Raw genomic sequence first — 6,124 nt, 5'->3', positions numbered from 1 at the left:
TGAAAGATCTGGACTGCAGGCTGGCCAGTTCAGTACCCGGACCCTTCTTCTATGCAGCCATGATGCTGTAATTGATGCAGTATGTGGTTTGGCATTGTCATGTTGGAAAATGCAAGGTGTTCCCTGAAAGAGACGTCGTCTGGATGGGAGCATATGTTGCTCTAGAACCTGGATATACCTTTCAGCATTGATGGTGTCTTTCCAGATGTGTAAGCTGCCCATGCCACATGCACTAATGCAACCCCATACCATCAGAGATGCAGGCTTCTGAACTGAGCGCTGATAACAACTTGGGTCGTCCTTCTCCTCTTTAGTCCAAATGACACGGCGTCCCTGATTTCCATAAAGAACTTCAAATTTTGATTCGTCTGACCACAGAACAGTTTTCTACTTTGCCACCGTCCATTTTAAATGAGCCTTGGCCCAGAGAAGACGTCTGCGCTTCTGGATCGTGTTTAGATACGGCTTCTTCTTTGAACTATAGAGTTTTAGCTGGCAACGCCAGATGGTACGGTGAATTGTGTTCACAGATAATGTTCTCTGGAAATATTCCTGAGCCCATTTTGTGATTTCCAATACAGAAGCATGCCTGTATGTGATGCAGTGCCGTCTAAGGGCCCGAAGATCACGGGCACCCAGTATGGTTTTCCAGCCTTGACCCTTACACACAGAGATTCTTCCAGATTCTCTGAATCTTTTGATGATATTATGCACTGTAGATGATGATATGTTCAAACTCTTTGCAATTTTATACTGTCAAACTCCTTTCTGATATTGCTCCACTATTTGTCGGCGCAGAATTAGGGGAATTGGTGATCCTCTTCCCATCTTTACTTCTGAGAGCCGCTGCCACTCCAAGATGCTCTTTTTACACCCAATCATGTTAATGACCTATTGCCAATTGACCTAATGAGTTGCAATTTGGTCCTCCAGCTGTTCCTTTTTTGTACCTTTAACTTTTCCAGCCTCTTATTGCCCCTGTCCCAACTTTTTTGAGATGTGTTGCTGTCATGAAATTTCAAATGAGCCAATATCTGGCATGAAATTTCAAAACGTCTCACTTTCAACATTTGATATGTTGTCTATGTTCTATTGTGAATACAGTATCAGTTTTTGAGATTTGTAAATTATTGCATTCCGTTTTTATTTACAATTTGTACTTTGTCCCAACTTTTTTGGAATTGGGGTTGTACTAAAAATCGATCCATTTTGTCTCTGGCAAAGGCTAGCTGAAGTTCGCTAAATGTCCGCAATAGTAACTTATTCTGGTTTATTTTTCCTCACATTGCGCCCCCCCCCGAAGAACTCTGGCACCCCCTAGGGGAGGCGTGCCCCACACTTTGAAAAGCCCTGCACTAGTGCATTTCCCTCCCGCTGCACTCGACTTTTACGGACTGTCCCATGAAGATGGCGTCTGAGGAAGCCCAACTACAGGTAAGGTCACTGGCTTTATAATTACTCTTCTACACACACTGTTAGTGCACTTGCAGAGCTCAGGACATTTCGTTTTGTTTGTAGGAACCCTCTACTCACTTCCACAGAACTGTCATGTTGTTTTGAGCTTTGCAATGGTTTTAAAACTAGCGTTTTGTATCGGCAAAAAGACATGCCCCGGCCACTGCCATGTTAGCGCTTTCCGGTTGAAATCACAAAAAACTAATTTTCTCAAAACACATCCGATTGACGTGATTGTGGTAGCTACTCAACTTATGCACTCCCAATAATGCGAAAATAGACCTAGAAAGCATTTCACTCCGGAGTATTCCTTTAAGAAGAACAGGCTTTTGCAAGCACACTAATGAATTAATTTTTTTTAACCCTTTGATGCAAAACATGGGTCAAAAGTGACCCGGCTGAGTTTTTATCTTCTATATCTTTGCAATAAATTAATTCCATCATTCAGTATTCAAGGTATTCCTCAATTAACTTGTTTTTGATCATCATACATCCTTATTTTATTTTTTCCTTTCTTACTTTTTGAATAAAAACCCTTTTTGTATCACTACCCTTCTAATGCACAACATGGGTCAAAAACGACCTGCATTCATTTTCCAGGTTATTTCATGTATGGCTGGGTGTTTCTATGATATACTTTTGAAATAAATTCATTTTGTCATTTACTTTTCCAAATATGCAGTAAATATCTTGTTTTTGTTTAGCACAAATCATCATTTTTATTTTTCCTTTCTTAAGTTATGAACAAGCACAGCTTTTGTAATTCTACATCAAGTTTACACACATGGGTCAGAAATGACCCGGATGCATTTACTAAGGCGTTTGGTGGGAACTGTGAATTGTGCTTATGTCAGACATTTCACAGCTCAGCACAGCGCCCTTTGCCCATCTAATACATGGAAGTAATGTTTTTCAATTGTTCTAACATTACCTTAGAAAAAAAAATTGATTACTTTTCCAAATATGCAGTAAGTTACCTTGAGAGTGAGTAGATTACTTGTCAGTAAGTTACAAGTCATTACTATTAGCTACCTAGCTGTTGACATATTCTACTTTAGTTAGCTAATTTTATTGTAGTTGGCTTAGCTAACTACATCTCATCTCATCTCATTATCTCTAGCCCAGTGGCGGCTGGTAGTCTTTCAAACAGGGGAGGCTGGTCGGTTATGATATTTCCAGATTTTAAAAGAAAAAAACACATCAATTTTGCCCATACTCTTGCCTCTGATCTGGCTGATTGTTGGCAGCGTCACAAACTGTGAAATAACAGGTTCTTTTGGCCCATTAGCCTACTGTCCAATATACATGATGGTGGTGTTGGGGTGGGTGGGTTATATTTTAACATTTTATATTTTAAAATTGTGGCATTGTTTAAAAATTGACCTCAGCTGTGTTTTTGTTTAAAAATGTTTTCCAAATTGTAGCTGTGTTTAATTCATATCCAGAAAAAACATATATTCCAATATAATATACTCAGCATAAACATTTTAAATAAATAGATTCTATATTTTTGGTCCATCCATGACATATTACTAAAGTAGCCTATTTACTGTTGTTGATGTGGGTCACTTGCTGTTAGCCAATTCACTTTCTCGTACCAGGAGAGCTGAAAGGAACGAGTATTATTCCCTACCTTTTTCACCAAGTCAATTTGAGGCGTTGGTCTACCCTGCTCTTTAATTTTAATTTTTTCCTCGAAAGGAAGACTGGCAAATGGCTTCGCCAAAATTAAATCAGCAATGCTTGGCATCCGTGCGCAGCTTTCTTGCTAGCTGACTAGCCCCCTCAAGTTCAAGTTCAGTCACTCAAATAAACGAAATTTCTGGAACTAAGATAGCAAACTTGACAAGACTATATTTACCCTTTATTTACAATGAAAATATATACAAACTAAAAAAGCTGGTAGAAACCGTATGTAATGAATGAAATCGAAATGTAAGCTGATCTCTTACAATACACCACAGCACTTGCGAATCCGCATGGGACTGAACTGATGTTGCCAGATACTGCTGACGTTATCCAGCCCAAAATATGTTCAAAACCCACCAAAATGCACTTAAAACTGCCCAATTGGGCGGGAAACTGCCCAATCTGGCAACACTGTACCCAGTGATGGGAATAACGGCGTTAGAAATAAACGGCGTTACTAACGGCGTTACTTTTTTTTAGTAACGAGTAATCTAACTAATTACTTTTTACATCGTTATAACGCCGTTCCCGTTACTTACAATAAAATACTATGCGTTACTTTATTAAAGCTGTTCTCATCTGGCACGCTGCTCGTTCAGCCTTTCTTTACTCTGCTTTAGTGTGGGGCGGGGAGACACGAGACAACGGCACAGTAAGCCAATCAGAGTAGATTTGGACAACATACGTGGGTAGGCCACGCCTACTGCACTACTGCGCACTCTTTCAATCAGAAGACCCAGCGATGGCGAGCGGTCAGCCCAGCACTGCGCTTTCACACTGGAAATACAGCCATTACTTTTCATTACTTGAAATAAAAGGCAAGAGTGTTTACGTGCAATGTACATTACAGTATGTCGAGGAACAAAGCGTTTGTCCTCGTCAGTGGCCAGTAATTAGTAACATAATTTTAATAACTACAAAAATATATTAGTACATTTGATAGATGTCTTATCTCACATTGTCCCACAAAAATATTAATATAGTGTCATTACTAATTGGTTCTGTTAAGTGTCCATTTCAGTCATTAAACACATTTAACATTCACTTTTATTATGATTACACTAATTGAATTTGATTTTTTTTTTTTTTGAGGGGGAACAAAATGTAACGGAATAATTACTTTCCCTGGTAATTAGTTACTTTTATAACAAAGTAACTCCGTTACTAACTCAGTTACTTTTTGGGAAAAGTAACTAGTAACTATAACTACTTTTTTAAAGTAACGTGCCCAACACTGACTGTACCGCTGCCTGTGTATAGTTGAAACGAGCTGTCAATCAAAGAAAATATCCGGCCACTTTCACCAATCACCAGTCTCCTCATGGAAACTGCCATGTCCCTCCCATGTGAGGCTCGGAGTCCGTGGGCGGGCATTTTCGCAGTATTTGTCCAATAACCGTCTTGCATTTTGAGATTGAAAAGCGCATCGCTCCCAAATGCCGTTGTAGTCCATTGAGGCTGGGAGTCCGTGAGACTCCGTGGGCGGGCGTTTTCACAGTATTTGTCCAATAATCGTCTTGCATTTTGAGATTGACAAGCACATAGCTCCCAATCCTGGCTGGGCTGCGCTGCATCGCACTGTAACGAGGGGGAAAAACTCATGCACACATTAGGCAAACTGGGGAAAGTTATAACGGAATGATTTTGCACTGTAGTGGGTTGAGCACATCTATTTCTATGATTCTGGATCTGAAATAGCAATGTTATAAGGTCGGCTATAAAATAAGCCTAGCGCAATTCATCCTACATGATGTTCGTCATTTTTAGAGGAGGCTGAGCCTCCCTCGTTGTCTTAGGCCCTGTCCACACGGCAACGGATTCAGGTGACTCCGATACAGTTGCTTATCGTTTAGGCCTGGCGTCCACACGGCACCGGCATTTTAGGTGCCCAAAACGCAATCTTTTTGAGAACGGGTTCCAGAGTGGAAAGATCTGGCAATGTTGCCGTTGTGAAGTCGTCTGGATGAGTAGAACGGATTTGTTTATGATGACATCACAACCACATGACTGTGAGTGCTTCACGCCGGGTAGAAGTGTAACGAACTCGATGCGAGTTGTCAACAAATCCTATAACTTGGTTCATGAAACGCGCTTACAAAATATTTTCACTGTGAATATTTATTGTGTAATGGTGCAAAGTGAGAGAGAGAGAGAGAGAGAATAGCCCTTAGGGCAGAGTCAATCCCGCCAGCAAAAATAGGGAAAAAAAAGGAGCGATCTCACCTCTTCAGATGTGGGTTTAAGTCCTACAATACATTCCTCAAAAAGGGCGTAGAAGAGCAAATTAATCCATCAACGTGTAGCATTCAATTTATTCCGAACCATTAAAGACGCCGCCTTCCGCGTAGAATCATACGTCATCCTCGCCGCCATATTGGATAGGTCAAAGCGGAGAATAAAGATTCATGTGCTGCGTTTAACTGTACCAACAGGTTTACCGTCCAAACGAGATCACATGGGATTACCTTTCACAGGTGAGAAACAACAAATTAATCCATCAACGTGTAGCATTCAATTTATTCCGGACCATTAAAGACGCCGCCTTCCACGTAGAATCATACGTCATCCTCGCCGCCATATTGGATAGGTCAAAGCGGAGAATAAAGATTAGCTGCGTTTAACTGTACCAACAGGTTTGCCGTCCAAATGAGATCACATGCGATTACCTTTCACAGGTGAGACTGTAAAAATACTTTTCATTGTATTTGGTCATTATAATGTAATTTTACGAACAGATTTTCCTGACTTTGTGGCTAATATGAAGTCTCGCGCATAATAGTTTATGCGCATGCGTCCTTACTTCTTCTATTGTTCTGGTGTCTCCGAAGGGACCGTCTTACAGCGCCCCTAGAGGTGTGGCATGTGTATTGCATCGTTTTCAGCAAGCGTTGCGTTGCCATATGGACCTGATATTTTACTGATCGTTGCCCATTTGGACGCGATATATTTTTAAATAACATCTCGTTGCCGTTGTCATGTG

This window comes from Neoarius graeffei, chromosome 4 (genome assembly GCF_027579695.1).
Source record: "Neoarius graeffei isolate fNeoGra1 chromosome 4, fNeoGra1.pri, whole genome shotgun sequence".
NCBI classification, from domain to species: domain Eukaryota; kingdom Metazoa; phylum Chordata; class Actinopteri; order Siluriformes; family Ariidae; genus Neoarius; species Neoarius graeffei.
The sequence above is the reverse complement of the archived record's forward strand: the minus strand, read 5'-3'. Positions refer to the sequence as shown.